Here is a 16,963-nt window from a genome sequence, read left to right as displayed (position 1 = left end):
ACGCTTACAGACGGCGCCAACTCGGCGGTCAAATAAAAGTAATAACCTGAAAAGAAATTAAAGACAAGACTCTAACTACGAGGCTCTCTAAAATAACTAACTCACCGCGTTTTACAATACCGCTGCTAATTCAGCAGACTTGAAGCTCACTTGGACGATTAACACTACTTCCCGCCAAGCACATAGGCCGAAACGCGGGGTTCTTCAATTTCTCGCTAACTACCTCCGCGCTCGTGAAGTAAGAATATCACACACCGAACTCGTTTCCTCTCTATTTAAATCAGAATACTTCCGCTGATAATTTGAATGCTTGCGCGTTCTACTCAAATTTACATATTCTGGCATTGGCAGTTCCAGGGGAAAGTAAGGCTTGACAGGAAAGATAGTTTAAACTTAAAATAAATGTTAGTTAAAATAAATATAAACCCTACATTTGCCGCTGCCAGAATTTGGAAAACTTGGAAGCAGGTCCTACAAACGACCTGTTGTAAGTTTCTCTAATTCTGAACTAATTGGCGAGAACCTCGTTTACACAAAAAAATATCTTATGTAACAATTTGTATACTAAAATTCTGTTGCTCGTTATAAAGCTCTCTTCTTACAGCAACTTTTCCTGGACTTCATCAATCAATCTTGGTCTTTCCTTCCAGCATCTGGAAGGAATAAGTATCAGTATCTTCCTACATACATTATAATTTACACTTTCTTGAAACAATAAATTTTTGTTTTTAAACGATTCGTTTTTCTTAGTTATTGCTTACTTCACATTCATTCAATTTTTCAAGCATTAATTTAACTTTACCCTGGCTCTCCACCGTGTGTGGTGTCAAACGGGAATATTCGTGTTTTAGTCTTACAACACTTCCCCTAACCACCATGATTTGTTAGAATTCAACGACCAAATAGACACACCTTACTCGACATTCTACAACTCAATGAGCTACTTTAATATTCTTAAAAATTCAAATGTAGGTGGAGAACCCTACAAAACACATTCATTCTAACTTCCCCCTCATTCATCTTTAAACATGCAGGCTTTCGCTCTAAAGCATGACTTTATCTACAATTTAATACTTAAATTTTGACTTCATTGCTTTTAAGCATTCACTTTTAGCATCTACAATTTTATGCTTCTAGACTAAATTCTACTTTTACATAACATTCAAGTATTTATGTACATTTACAAAATATATGATTTTTACAATTTACCATAAAATGAATAAAATTCTTATTAGTACAAGAATACGAAGTTATTTTTATCTTCGGCCAAATTTTGGCTTTAACATAACAGAATTAGTCTTTCGACCAATAGAAAATGCTTGTTTTTAGCTTTTACACTTGAAGAAAATAATACTTTTGCCTTAGCTAAATGAAGTAAAACAAAACTAAGTCTCAACCGAGACATATTGACTTTCGTCAAAACATAGAACTTCGTACTTATGCATAACATTTCGGAACAAAAGAGAAAAAAATTTATAGAAGGTTTTAACTTATCTTTGAGTTTTCGATGCTTGAAACTCCGTCATCCGTTTATGGCAAAACTGATCCCAAGTTAGAGGTTTCATGGATGTCAATCTTCTCCTTATTGATCTCCGAGTGTGGTCCACGTTGCTTTTTCTTTTGCGTCCTCTACATGCTGGCCTCTTGGCGGAGTAATCGTCTGGTTGTTGGCTTTTCCGTTTCTCCCTGGGACGGCTGGTCTTGACGTCCTCCGGTCTGGAGTCCTTCTTGAATTTCTTCTGTTCCTCGTATTTTTGTGCCTCCTGTTGGCGTTTCAGTTTCCGGAACGGCGGCCTTGCTGGCACCTGACTCTGTGGCCGTGTGCGCGTTCTCCTTGATGTATAATTTTTCCTGCAATCCTTTGTAGGTGGTGTTTTTCTCTTTACCACGGTTTCTTTACCCGGTGCATCTGTATTTTTGTTTTTCTTAAACGCTGGAGTTTGAAAATTATTTTTTCTTTTTGATACCGACGTCCGGGTTGTAGAAGTGCTAGGTCTCTCTTCAGTTCTCTGTTTCTTGGGTGGTGGAATAGTTGTTGTCTCTGGACCTTCTATTTCGTTTAGACTTGAGTCCTGCAAGAAACTTTTAAGGATTTCAAAATCATTTGGATTATAGTATTTTTTCACCTGGTCGGGACTTGCTTTACAGATTTCCCCTCTCTCGTTCTTAAGATATAATAAGACTCCTTTGATTTCCTGAATTACATAGGGGCCTTCAAACTTTGGAGCTAGCTTTGCCATAAAATTGTCTGGGGCACTTGATAAAGAAAATTTTCGCTTCAATACTTTATCCCCAACTTTAAAATCTGCTTCACGGCGTTTTCTATCATAATATATTTTCTGCCTATTTCGTGCCGTATCCGAGGTTTTAAGCGCCTGATCAATTAGCTTTTGCACATCTTTTTGTTTAAACTCCTGCTCTCTTTGTTGCACAAAGAATAATTTATCTAAAGGCGTAATTAATTTTCGGCCTAAGAATAATTCTGCTGGAGTTTTTCCCGTAGTATCATGATGTGCCGTTCTTAAAGCATAAGCTAATTCATTTATGTAGCCATCCCAGCGCTTGTGATGTGTGCTCACGTAACTGCGAATTATTTTTACTATGTTTTTATTAACTCTTTCTGCTATGTTAGCTTGTGGTCTATACGGAACCATTTTGATATGGCGTATGCCAAGTCCATTGCATATGTTTTCAAATATTTGACTAATGAATTGTTTTCCGTTATCGCTAATGACTTTTATCGGTGCACCGTATTTTAAAATGTATCTGAGTAAGAATGCATCTGCGACTGTTTTGGCTGACGCGCGTTTAAGTGGAACAATTTCTGTCCATTTTGAAAAATGATCTACTATTACTAAAAAAAAAAAAACGATTTTTATTTAACTCGCTCTGGGGGAAGGGACCAAGAAGATCTATGCCTAAAATTTCATTCGGAAATGTAGCGCGAATGCTATTTAAGTACCCGGCCGGGCTGTAATTAATATCATTTATTAACTGACATTGATTGCAGGACCTGACATACGCCGTTACTATTTTGTATAATTGCGGGAAATATACCGCCTCGCGTACCCTTTTTAAAGTCTTTCTGACCCCTAGGTGGCCCGCTGTTTTTGCTTCGTGCAACTCCTTCAAAATGCTTAATCGAAGCGAGGCTGGGATGACTGGTTTATACTCAAGATTTTCGTTTGTTGTTTTCGTATAAAATAATAAATTATCTATTATTTCATAGTTTTTTGCTCTATTTCTTATCGCATCGATATCTGTGTGCTCAAAGCTTTCGGGGTCTTTCAAATAAGTATAGATATTTCCAAATTCAGGATCAGCTTTCAGTTCAGTAATAACCGTATCTCTAGAATCTAAAATTTTTGAAGTCAACACAGCGCATTTAAGTTCATTTCCTTCATCGTCCAGTTTTATACGAGAAAGTGCGTCAGCTACATTGTTTTCCTTACCTGGTTTATATTTTATTGTGATATTATATTCTTGGAGTTTTAAAGCCCATCTTATTAACCTGGGCGTTAGGTTTTTCCCCGAGTAAAGTCTACCAACAGCCGCATGATCCGAAAAGACTGTTACTGGCGATTTGCCGAAATAAACTCGAAATTTGTGTACAGCCATTAATACGGCTAATGTTTCTCTTTCTGTAGCTGTATAATTCCTTTGTGTCTGATTCAACGTTTCACTAAAAAATGCCAGAGGATGGTTATTTTGTATAAGAACCGCACCCACCGCATAGTCAGACGCATCTGCTGCAATTTCCAGGTTTTCGTCCCCCTCCGGGAATTTTAAAACAGGGCATTAATAAGCACTTCTTTTAATCTTTCAAAGGCTGTGTTAGCTTCCGCTGTCCACGTAAATTTAGCCCTTTTTCTTTTGATTACTAAGAGTGGTTCAACAATATTAGCGAAATCTTTTATGAAAGATCGATAGTAAGAACATAACCCAAGGAAGGAAGAAAGTTTCTTGGCGGTGTTGGGCGGTGGGAAATTCTTAATAGCTTTTATTTTTGAATCTTGCCTTTCTATACCCTTTTGCGAAATTTTATAACCGAGATATTTAAGTTCTTTAGTTGCGAACTTGCATTTTGAGGCGTTAATTGTAAGACCGGCCTCTTTTAATAATTTAAAAACTTGTTCGAGGTCATTAATGTGTTGTTCCAACGTACTACTCGTTATAATTATATCATCTAGATAAATTAAAGTTGATTTTCCTAGGACAGGCTTTAGAACAATGTCCATAGCTCTCTGGAATGTTGATGGGGCCCCACACAACCCAAAAGGCATGCGTAAAAATGCATAAGTGCCCGATTTTGTTGTAAACGCGGTTTTATGTATATCTTCGGGTCTCATAGCTATTTGATAGTAGCCAGACGTTAAGTCCAAAGTAGACATATATCTTGTCGATTTGATCTGTCTAATGATCTCGTCTATAACCGGCAAAGGGTAAACTGGAAATTTGGTAATACTATTTAGTTTTCTGTAATCAATAGCAAACCTCCAAGCCCTTTTATCCGAAGGAGGAAACTCGTTCTTTTTCCTACATAGTACGACTGGACTCGCGTACTCACTATTTATGGGCGTTATTATTTTATTCTTTAACATCTCCTGAATATGTTCTTCGATGATTACGTCTTTTTGTTTGTCATAGCGGTAAGGTTTAGTCCTACAAGGTTTTTCGGCATTTAATTGAATCTTGTGCGTCACTATTTGGCAGTTTCCTGTTTTTTCTGAAAATAAATGAGAAAAATTACTCACCACTTGCTGTATTGCTTTCCTTTCATGGTCATTCAGATGGCTAAGGTCCAATTGCAGTGTCTCCACAGGTTCCACTACCCTCTGGTCCATCTCCAACACCACGGAACTATCTTGAAAATTTAATTTGGCCCTCGCGGCCCTTAAAAAGTCCATACCTAAAATAAGAGAGTGTTGCAGATCTTTCACCACAAAAATTAATACTTTGAGACTTTCCTCTTTTACCTGTAAGTTTAATGATAATTTCCCGATGCAGTGACATGTTTTTCCTTGCGCCGCTATAATTTCCGTATTTTTGGTTTTAAATAGTCGTACCCTATCAAAATTCTTTTTGAAGAAATTTTCACTCATAAAATTTCCTTCTGCTCCTGTATCGATGAGGGCTTCTACTGGTACATCGCCAACCAGGACTTGTATAATTGGTAGCTGTGAGTTTTTTACGATGACCGTATTTAAATGTCTATTTGAGGGTTTTTTTTAAACTTCCGGGGTCTGGACCCTCCCTTTCACAGGCCCCTCTACTCGTTTAAAGCTTTCCTTTCAATCTGTGTCTTCTGGGTACGCGGATGCTTATTTTCAAATTTTCTTTTTGGGCCTTGACCTTCGAGTTTCGATGCGTTAGCTTGATAGCTTTTTCCCCCATAAGAGCGATTTCCATTTCTGGTTTCCTCCTTTGAAGATTTCCTTCGGGTACTTTGAGAATATGTTTCCCCTCTCGCTTTTTCCGCTATTCTGCGATTTTGAAACTTCACCGCCAATTCGAAAAGTTCCTGCAATGTGCTTGGGTTTCTAATTTCAAAGTAGTCTTGAACAGCGGGTAACAATCTTGGTAATATTATTTCAATAATCTCCGCATCGGGTTTCTTTCCATACAGCATATCCGTTAGCTTGATTTTTCGTAGAATAAAGTCCGTCAATTCTGCTGTATCCCGTTGATAGAAACTATATAGCTCGGCTTCCAGCCGTGCGCGATCTTTCACTATGGGAAAGGCCTTTACTTACGATTTTTTGAAATTTTCAAATATATACGTCTGGCTTCCAAATTCCCCTAATAAAAATTTGCCTATGTTTTCCCACCATAGCGCGGCCTGTCCTCTTAGTGCTGATGTGGCGATGGCAACTTTTTGTCTTTCGGGAACAGGGTAGAGCTGAAAGTGGTTTTCTAGACCTTCTAGAAATACCGCCACCGAATTTTTCCGTCGAAATGGACGTTTGGCTTGATTGACGCTCTCAAAGTCTGGACCAGGTATCCAAATCCTTCTAACTGGCTTGTCATTTCTTGGTGTTGTCCAGCGGCTTCCATCCAATTTTCGGCCATTTCAGTTCGATAATTGTTCGGGCGCCAATGTAACGTTGCGCGCCTCCAACTTGCACGCAACCAAGAGGTGACTGTGGAAACTGGATAAAACACCGAGTCTTGTGAAGGGTTTAAGTCCCTTTTTATTCAACGTAATAAATTACAATTGCGTGCTCTTGACGCTTACAGACGGCGCCAACTCGGCGGTCAAATAAAAATAATAACCTGAAAAGAAATTAAAGACAAGACTCTAACTACGAGGCTCTCTAAAATAACTAACTCACCGCGTTTTACAATACCGCTGCTAATTCAGCAGACTTGAAGCTCACTTGGACGATTAACACTACTTCCCGCCAAGCACATAGGCCGAAACGCGGGGTTCTTCAATTTCTCGCTAACTACCTCCGCGCTCGTGAAGTAAGAATATCACACACCGAACTCGTTTCCTCTCTATTTAAATCAGAATACTTCCGCTGATAATTTGAATGCTTGCGCGTTCTACTCAAATTTACATATTCTGGCATTGGCAGTTCCAGGGGAAAGTAAGGCTTGACAGGAAAGATAGTTTAAACTTAAAATAAATGTTAGTTAAAATAAATATAAACCCTACAAGGTAGAGTCCGGGCGTGCCAATTTTGATACAGAATATCCCGCAGGGCAGTCCAACAGTCTCCTACCTCCTTTCCTCTACCCTCAACCATTCGACAGGAATTCCGATTCGCCGGGTATTTTGAGTGACTCCTTGCCGCTCAGACAGTATACTCTTTAAAGCATTCATGCCTTATACAGTATTCGGACCTAGGCCCATCGGTACGGCAGTCAGTTTCACTAAACGTTATCGCAAAGGAAAATATTTTTACATGATAATGCATTTAAATTTATTAACTGATTATACATAAGCAAATATTAAAAAATGTGAAACCCCCATTAGTGTCCGAATGGTTAAGGCTGCTGAATGTCTTGTTGGCTGCATGGCTTGTTTTCATGATTTTCTCCATGTTTAAGTGAGCCAGTTTTCCGTTTGAAAGTCCTCCAAGAAGTCACCTCTTCCCTTAGGCAGATAACCCGGGCTTTGCCAAATTCAAATAATTTAACTTAACGTAAAAAAATTAAGCCCAGAGATTGGAAAAGTGGAAAAGCATTCAATGTTTGCTGAGTATAAAGTTTCTTTATAGAACTAACTTGATGTGTTATTTTTCATAATGTAAGAATTAAGAGTTTTATATTTAATTCTTCTTCTCCTCTCCAAACTTCAATAAATTTGTGTTCTGTGAAATAAAATTTACATGTGTAAGCGATGTTCCAATCATAGCATTTTGCAGAAAAAAATAAGCTTACAATTAAAGGTATTGAAAGGTATTTTGGAAACAATTATAACGAGTAATTATTTTCCTTCTAAGCGACCTGTAAATATCATTATGCTAAAGTTATTCTAATCAGAAGAAAAAGCCTAATTACACAGCTTCTAATACACATACTACTTTGTTACAGAATATTAATGGAGCAGAACTCTTAACTCGATAAAGTCCTTGGCATGAAATGAATCAAAATTAAATTTCTTCTTAAAAAATGTACTTTAAGTATGTTTATGTTTTCGGTTGTCTCCTGCTATTGTGATACCTTGATCTTCCTCTGCCTAACAATAAGCAATTTACATTTAAACGTTTCATGGACATTTCCTCCCTTTTCGTTTTCCCTGGCATGGCATACTAAGAAAAGTGAGTTAGCAATGACTGGTACCAAATAAACCAATATAATAAAAATGACTCTGATATATCAAGTAGAAGAAAATGATTTAAATGCCCTTTAGTATATGAGGCAGGTATAAATGGAGTTGATAAATGATATTGTTGAAAGGTAAATTTATTAAAACGATTTAAGGATTTCTATGATTTCATGAAATAATACAAAGAAAGGCAGTATTTAAGTTATTCTGCAGTTTCTATAACCAGTGCTTAAAGAATGAAAATTCAATTTCAATTTTTATATTTTATTTTGTTGAATGTTATCCTACATGCGTTTTTTTCAGCGAAAGTTAATCAACTACCCTTTCCTCTCGCTTAATAAATTAAGCCTTCCAGCCCTTCTTGAATTCTTTGCATAGATAAAGAAGAAAAGACCTGTCACTGAGTATACAGCAACTAATATCTCGTCTCTCATTTCGGTCTTTTGCTATTTTTAGCGAAATTTGCCATATATATAGTGAATTTCCATAGAGAGCTTTGGTCTCTCCGAAAGGAACTGAAGCGAGTGGTTTAATGCAGATAAGTAGAGTTTCATTGAGATTTAGATGTCCTGTAGTATCCATAGACGATGGAAAATGTACAAAGTCCCTTTCTTTCTAAATATAAATGAGATTAATCATCATGCATGCATAGTGCTTTCAAGACCTGAAAGCTTCAGTATATATATTTGATGGTAGCTGATATTAAAATTTTTTTCAATTTGTGTAAATCAGATTGTGTATCAATTGTGTATCTTTCATTTTATTAAGCATACTTGAAATGCTTTAATTTATTTCTGTGAGACGTTTAAAAATAGCTAAAAGTTGAAACGGTTTTTTTATTATTAGTAAAGCTGGAAGACTCGAGAAATACTTTTGAATTAACACAGTTGCGATTGGGTGTTATCTGAAGTTGATTGGTAGAGGTAAAATTTGATTCCTAAATAATCAAAAAACATTGAATAAACAACATAGGAAAAATACTTATCTTAGTAATCGTGTAAAAATATTAGCTCTCTCTTAACATCGTGTTGAAAAGAAATGATTCATTAAATATTCAGAAAACTTGCAAAATGTTTAGTAGTTTTGTCATCTAGACTTAGAAGAAGAATTTAAGAAAGTGTAATAATATTTGAAATTTTTATTATTTATTAATCTAAGCTTATCGGTTACGTAATGTATGATCAGTACCTGAACTGATCGGAAAAACTATGCCTATAATATTAGGATAGTCATAATTTCCTCAGAAATTTCGCCTTGCATCTACATTAAAACAGAAAGATAATTTTGCGCAGTTTCAAGGTAATAGAATGAGAAATGTTTAAAGATTTTGTATACTTAACAAATTATAGATATGTAGGCTCTTCATGTCAGGCAAATTTCCATCGTAACTATACACGCTCTAGCAATGCTTGGTTTACATGAAGAATAGTCGTGATAATACCTTTTTTCAATTACGTTTAATCTTGATATTAAAGGGGGTTAAATATCTGGTCCTAACCTTCGCACAGAAGGAAAAGTCGCGTGACGTTAAATGCAGTGACTGATGCGGCCAGGTAAGATGTGGCTCCCAATTCCTTCTTTGGCTAATTTGTTTTTTCAAGAAAGACAAGGAACAAAATTGAAATTTATGTGAATTAGTAAAAGCTTGGCAAACACAAGCCAGCTATAAATATTTGCCAGTTACAAAAGGAGAATAAAAATTTTACAAAGTATTATAAAAGTCTTTGAACAATTTTCTTTTTATTCCCTTTACCTGTACCACCTTGTAATTTCGGTTAAGATGTAATAATACTACAGTTAAATTCTGGAGATCTTAGTGAGTAGTCTGCGTAATGAACGTCAATGCGTAATAAACTTTACGCTAGATGAGAGGTTAAGGGTTTTTATTTGTAGAGTATTTTATGCTAATTAGCCAATTACTGTGATTTAAACCTTTATTGTAATTTCTTCTTTCCGTAGTCCTAACTAGGGTGAAATTAAGTTGTAAAATACTTTAGAAGAGTATAGTTTTAGAGTTGAGTACTTTAGAATTACAGCCCATGGCAGTGACGCCTGCAGTTTACGTTCTATTGCACTTTTCTGCTAAAGAGTATTTTAGTTTTAGCCATTTCACTAGCTGGAATTTGAAACATTCCACTAAAAGACTGATCCAGCTTAAATAAGCCAATTTGTATAATCTACGATTACTCACCTTTATTCTGAAATATAAATTTATATTAGTTTAAATACCCGCATATTGAAATTGTTGGCAATGACATAGCTGACCAGATAACAAAACCAACGGAAACAAAAAAATTCAGATTAGAACTCTCAATGTAAAACTGCCAGCTTCTCGTATAAAATCTTCGACGTGTCAACTTCGTTATAATAAATGGCAACTAGATTGGAACAATGAATTTACAGGTAAAAGAGTCACTTTCATTCCAGAAGTTGAATCAGTTCTCAAAACAGGCATTCCAGAGTTTACACAGTTCTTCACTCTGCATGAACGGTTGGTTAGGTTTCATGAAAAATTATCTTTGCATATATGGCGACCTCGACCACTATGTATTTGATTGTCCATTAAACTACCATCTCCGGCTAGCCAACCGCTGAGGATTGTCATGCATGGGCAGGAAACTTAGCTTATGAGAAGAAGCATATTGCATGCTAACATAGACGAAATTAAAATGTGATCGTGACCGATAGATTAGTAATTGATTTATGGTGAGCTTTATTTTTCTGAGTAAGAGTTGATTACGAGAAAAGCTTTCTAATAAGAAATATATTTGTCATTTTCTTGTTATCAAATTGAACAAGACGAATACGATAAGCATCAGATATCAAAATCGTATTTCGGCGTATCTATTCTATTTTTTGCTATATAGATGCACGTAGGAAATTTTATTTTTGTGGGTATTTTGATTAATATATCTACCTTATAGCCAGAGTTTAAGAATAATACTGAAAGGAGGTGAAGTAAAATTTTACTTCATTTCATATTACGAATTGAAACTTGCTCTCCTTGGCCAGCTTTCTGAAGTATCAAGATATGTTTTCAAAGAGTTGTTTGTTTCAGAGGTTGTGTCCCTTTATAACTGACCTTGGACTTTTCTATACATTGCACAATTTAGTTTTCAATTGCTCAATGTTTGAGAGGCTTGTTGATTTAATTTCAGAATGAAAGTCTGAGTTCAAAACTGCGAAGTAAAAAATGGACAAAGAGGAATTTTTGTTACTAATATATTTCTGTGTTCACAATAAAAATGATGAGCTGCTTATTAGTTCTACTAAAATAACGCATTTACAATGCAGTACAAAGAATTTTAAGAGAAACGGGTCAAAAGTTAACATAAACGAAACTTGATGCATGGCTAAGTTATCTTTAATTTTTTAAAAAAGTAGAAAGTTTGTTTTGTACGCTGCAAATTAGAATTAAAAAATAAACTTTCGAATTGTAGAGTTTCGCAAATTTCACAATTTGAAGAAGATTCTTCATCAAGGTAAATCCAATTACAGCGTACGGCAAAACAAAATGACATTTTTTCTCCTCGCGCTTGGTTATTAAAATCTGCTTCTGGGTATGGGTCTTGATTAACCAATGACAATTGTTAAAACTTTAATTCTCTTCTTCAGACAAGATTTTTATCACATATTTGATATTAGTTAGCCCCGATTCTCTAACGAATCGAATAAGCGAACGCTATGGTATGAATTGTATGGGAAAAAGGTAGAGAATAAGTACAACTTTAAAGTTGTATGTAAGTTTTTGAGACTTAGTGATATCAGTTAAACGAAGATTAAAAAAAGGAAATAATAAAGAATTTATTAATAGAAATATATTCAAACGTATTTATATTAATATAATGAGAGCAGATACTATATTTAAATAAAGTCTTTTTGAAACTTTATTATTAGAATAAATGCTGACAGGAATATTTTGATAAGGATATATTAAAATCCATACATAGAAATCGCATTCTTAAGGTAGTACATGCTATTAAAAATGTTACTATTCAAAAATACTCTATAGTTTCCACAAAATTACAGTAAATCTTAATTAAAACGCTATTAAAGTAACGTCAGCAGCGCACCAAAAACAGGAACATTTTCGGTGGTTTTGCTTCCATGTATTTTCTATAATGTTCTTTCCCTTATGCCGAAAGACATAGATACGCATAGGAAGAATTAGTATACAGAATTCATAATTTAGTTTTAAAATATTAAACTTAATTTTTATATTATATGAATAAATTTTAATAACACGTGTCAAACGTTTAGATGTAGTTTCTTGAAATAATAATTTTTCAGATTTGATTAGTGCTGGAGAAAAAGTAAATATTTTATTATAATATTATATTAAAATGAAACACTACATTTTGCTTACTCAATTAGAAGGTAATAATTATCTTTCAAAGAATCAAATTTTCAAAAGTCCAAGTCTTTTTTTAAATATTAAGATTTAAATTTCTTTTTGCTAATTAATACTTAGAGTATTAAGATTTTTTTTGGAACAGGAAACGTAAAACGAGCGGTACCCTCGCCAGCATTCAAACTTCGGATCTCCAACTTGCTAGATGGACGTGCTTCCAGCATAACTCAAAGGCACGTAGCAAAAAGGAGAAATACTTTATAGTCTTCCCACTTAATGAGAGACAAAAGATGTGGGTATCCAGGGCTGGTGCTATACTTTTCGCCTCCCGGTGCAAACTCTGCGCCCCAAAATTTTCCCACCTGGCCCCTTCCAAAATTCTAAAAATTTGCCGCCCTTAAATTCTGCCGTCCGGTGCGATCGTATCGGTTGCGTATACTCTGGCGCCGGCCCATCGGAGTTATAAAATTTTCGGAACAGGAAAATATACAGTACTCGCTGGAATTTGAACTCCGAACCTTTCAGTTTCTAGACGTGATGTGTTTCCAGTTATACTACGAAGGCCCGCGGTAGAGGAGAAAATAACGCTACAAATATTAACTTAAATCTAACACATCATTTAATTTTATGCAAAATAAACGCTTTTTAGAAATATTTTTAAATCACTTTGGCAACCCTGCAAATAAATACATGTTCTGGATTAAATTTTTCATCTTTTTAAATGTTTTGCCTTGTGAAATTTATCATAGCATAATGTTTGCAATATTTACAGATGTATACTACGTTAAATCTTCAGAATTTGGCACAAAACAAAATTTTAAATATTTCACAAAATAAACACTTTACGTCATTTTCAAATCTGACAGATAGATTTGTAGTAGAAGGATTATAATTTCTCTTTGTAAGTATGATGCTGTAAATTTTCGGTAGTATTGTGCTTGAAATCTTCAATATTTAGCCCAATCATTTGCGAAATTATAATTGAAATTCTATAAAAAGCTTTAATTGTTATTTATAATTCTAAATATTTTTTTTCTATTTGTCTTATTTTTTTGTCAGTTAACAAGGACTATTTTTAAGACTAAAAAAAAAAAAAAAAAAAAGGACTTTTAAATATGAAACGGATCTTTGAAATTGTAGTTTGCCTACACTAATAATGGCAATTTGCATTTAAAATTAAAAACACAGCAAATAATATTATAAGCCACTCAAACGCCACATGTGTCATTACCATCAGCCTCAAGAAGAATGCTGTAGTCAAATTTCCAAATTATATTACTGCAAATTTATACATGTTACGCTGTTTTATGTTGCTCATCAGTATCTTTAATATTCAAATCTTACTCATTTTTATTTAGAAGAGCTAATAGCTATCTAAAACATTACATGTTCAGTTTAATTTCACATTTATAGTGAGGTAAGTAATGAAGGCATTTTTATTGATTACATTGTTTTCATTAAAAATGCATACAAATCAGAAATGGAAAGAAAAAACTCACAGGAAGCAAGAATGAAAAGGAAAACTCACCTAAGAGCGAGCGAAAGATTCAACTGCCATTCGAAATCACATAGAAGAAAAGATAAAACTTCTCTTGAACTCTTCATCCAAGGATAAGACTCTCGAGACAAAGGGGCGGAGCTATTCGACTCGAAATTCCACTTTCACTAGCTGATTGACAATACATGTAAAAACAGAACAAGTAGTTACAATTAAAACAGCTGGGCGTTTAGAACATTTTAAGTCATAAAGTGCGCCAGATGACACCTTTATGAAGAGTAAAAAATATTTCAAGGTGAAATTAAAGGAGGGGGAAGGAAAAGAAAAGGATATTTTCAAAATCTGTCAAATGGTTTTGCAGAAGAAGACAAATGTGCTTATGTTACTTAAACTTTTCATAATGTGAAATTTCCGGCATTTCTAGTTCTACAGAGTTGGTAGAGTAGCTTTTATCTTTTGGTATAGTGTTTTTGCTATTCAAGTGGTTATTTTTATCAGATAATTTTTTCCGCACTTTTTGAAAAGGACTTCACTGAAATCGCAAGATTTAATTGTTTGCTAAAAGGGAACTCGACCAACTTAAAACAAGCGGAAGTGAAGATTATACTCTAAAGTTCTGAAAACAAATTCTGTTCCCCCCAGTGCGTGTGTGTATGTCATATTACTTTAAGTTTTATTTTGTGTATTTAAGCTACAAAAACTTTTCAATCACTAGATATAATATCATTTAGTCAGTCATTTAATTCGAGGATAGTTTTAATGCTATATATTTTAGGCTTGTAGAAAGCGCAGATAAGTTTCTAATTTTCACATGGTATTCCAAAAACTTAGTTAAAGGGAGGGGGGAGGACAAAATTCATCTTTCTTTTCGATTGCAGAATGACTTAATTATAGTTCTGAGTGGTCAAGACCAGAGTTGTGCCTCGGTATTTTTTTATCGAAGGCTTAAAGATAAATATGCATCTCTAATATAACCAAATTAAGTATATTTGTGCATTTTATGTTCAACAAAATTAATTAAACTAAATCATACTCTAACTCTTACATTATTTTTAATGTATAAAAATAATATATGTAAATTATTTATGAATTTTAAATTGAAAAGTATGTTTTTGATAAATATAAATTAGTTTTGAAATAATAAAAACAATGATATAATTAATATTTAAGTTCTTTTTATATTCCTGCAAGAAGCAAAGGAAGTATTGTAATCGCGAAAAATTTCGGTTACATATTTAAACGGAGATATCAATTTTGACCGTTTCGGAATCCATTTGAAAGATTTTTTTTTGCGTGTGACGTCTGTACGTAAGGACAGAATGGAGGAATTTTTTTCGCTAAAATGGATTGTAAAATAGATTTAAAATGTATTCAAAAGGAATTTTTTGTGACGTTTGTAAGTATGTATGTATGTATCCTCATAACTCAAGAAGAAATTAGCCGCTGAAGGTTGTTATTTTGTATATGGGACTACAATAATACCTAATTGTGCAGCTCCATTTTTTAGTGCAATCGGCAGAATCAAATTTGTATATAAATATACCCATTCCATTACCCGGCTTAAAAGTCCTTATCCGGACTTTCGCAACCGTTGGTCATAGTCATATGATTAAAATTACGAAACTATTCATGTTTTGACGATGCCGAATTGAAATAAAAATTTTTCGAAAAGAACGAAATCTAATTTTTAATGCGATCTCCCAGTTCTTATATTAGGGAACGTTTTATACTCTTTATTTCAAGAAATTTGATTCCGACAAAAACTGACTGCCATATTTAATTTTATAATTTGCAGTTTTTGAATTTCCAACTTGCCTTGAAAGATCGATTAATTAAATTAGAATAATTCGAGAAAATAAATTTCAATGGAGTATAGCAAACACATTTGTATAATTTAATAAGCCATGCAAGGAAACGATGTGGTTTCCACACCAGACATTTTAATTTAATTTTTCTTGCTTTAAATGAAGTAAAATATACAATATTTACTTGATTATTTAATTCATGTTCTATAGAGAAAGCAGTAGTATTTGAATTTTTTTTCCAATGCCATCAGAAGATTTTGCATAACTTTCTTTTTTTTTTATCTTAAGTTTTTTTGTTCGTTCACAGTAACAATTGTTAACGTTAAAAATATTCTCAATGCTAATCAGGAAATCGGACATGATTGAAATAAGCTGTACTCCTGAACTTCGTTGAAAAAATTTGACCCTCCTCTAGCCACCAGAATTTTTAAAATAGCGCGGTTTTTAAAACTTTATATTTCTAATGGAATATCTAGAGAATTTATATCATTTAGATACTTAAATGCTACGCTATAAGCTTCTACTTTCGAAATACCTGAATCCAGTTTCTTTAATAATTCACCGGTCAAAAATTTTTAATCGTAAGATTTCATTTTTCATTTCTCCATTTTAGTTGTGAGATTAGATCATCTATCACTTCTATTATTCCTATTATGAAAAAGAATTTTTCTGAAAAGTAGTTTTGTTATCAATTCATTCTTGATAATCTGATTTACAACATTTTTTTCATTTTTTTTATTCTGTTGATATATTTATCTTTAGAGATAAATTTTCCCAATTTTCAAGAATTCTTTTATTTGCCGTAAAGTATAACAAAATCCATCAGTTAGTGTTTTGTTTTATTGAATATGGCAAGTTATACTACGGTTACTTGCCTAAAGAGAGAAATGCCTTCGCAAGACTGGCTTGTATTTAGGGAAAAGTACGAATAACCCATGTAGCAAATCCATTCGCCGGGATTCGATAGAAAAATCCCCCTTTTAAGAGCGGAGCTTTATGCATACTTAAAAATTTTTGATTGCAAGGCTTTATTTACCTTCTCTCTTTCTTGCAGTATTCAGTTTCCCGAAGGTTTGGTTGGTTTATTTAACTATGACAAAGCACACTAGGGCTATTTGCCTAAGGAAAGGGATGCCTTCGTGGAGGACTTCCTAAGCAAACTGACTCGTATACACGTTACACATAGGGAAAACCACGAAAACGCCCATGCAGCCAGCCCGTTCGCGGGATTCGAACCTCGGACCGAACTACCAGTGTTCAGCGACTTTACCGCTCGACGCTGGCGATCATTTCCCTAAGGTATACATAAAAATGTTAAACTGATTTACTTAAAGAAGCATATAGTTCAACCATTGTAATAATTTATCGCTTGATGCCTAGTATAAATATGATGCATTTATGTAAATTCAAAACAGTAACAAAGAGTTTAAATAATATAAAATATAATATAATAATGATTTTCTACCTTATTTTATTTAATATTTAATAATTAATTAAGCTTTTGATTTGGTTTCCTTTAATTATTTAAGAGAAAA

At 34.0% G+C, this 16,963-nt stretch overlaps 2 protein-coding genes across 4 annotated transcripts in view; one reads left to right on the top strand and one right to left on the bottom strand.

Annotated features, from left to right (window-relative positions):
- The window catches only part of LOC118205666 (dehydrogenase/reductase SDR family member 7-like), a 61,256-nt gene extending 47,454 nt beyond the window's left edge, over positions 1-13,802 (bottom strand). For 2 of the 3 annotated variants that reach the window (XM_085820704.1, XM_085820705.1), the window contains exon 1: positions 13,654-13,802. The gene's annotated coding sequence lies outside the window, so the exon portion shown is untranslated. The remainder of the gene's footprint in view (positions 1-13,653) is intronic. The other variant, XM_085820706.1, reaches the window with a different exon arrangement.
- A 237-nt stretch (positions 13,803-14,039) lies between these two features.
- Positions 14,040-16,963, top strand: part of LOC118184834 (uncharacterized) — an 82,398-nt gene continuing 79,474 nt past the window's right edge. The window contains exon 1 of the mRNA XM_035354565.2: positions 14,040-14,060. The gene's annotated coding sequence lies outside the window, so the exon portion shown is untranslated. The remainder of the gene's footprint in view (positions 14,061-16,963) is intronic.

Source organism: Stegodyphus dumicola, chromosome 7 (genome assembly GCF_044657685.1).
Source record: "Stegodyphus dumicola isolate Sdum_Otavi_A_Nest chromosome 7, ASM4465768v1".
NCBI lineage: Eukaryota > Metazoa > Arthropoda > Arachnida > Araneae > Eresidae > Stegodyphus > Stegodyphus dumicola.
The sequence above is the reverse complement of the archived record's forward strand: the minus strand, read 5'-3'. Positions and strand labels throughout refer to the sequence as shown.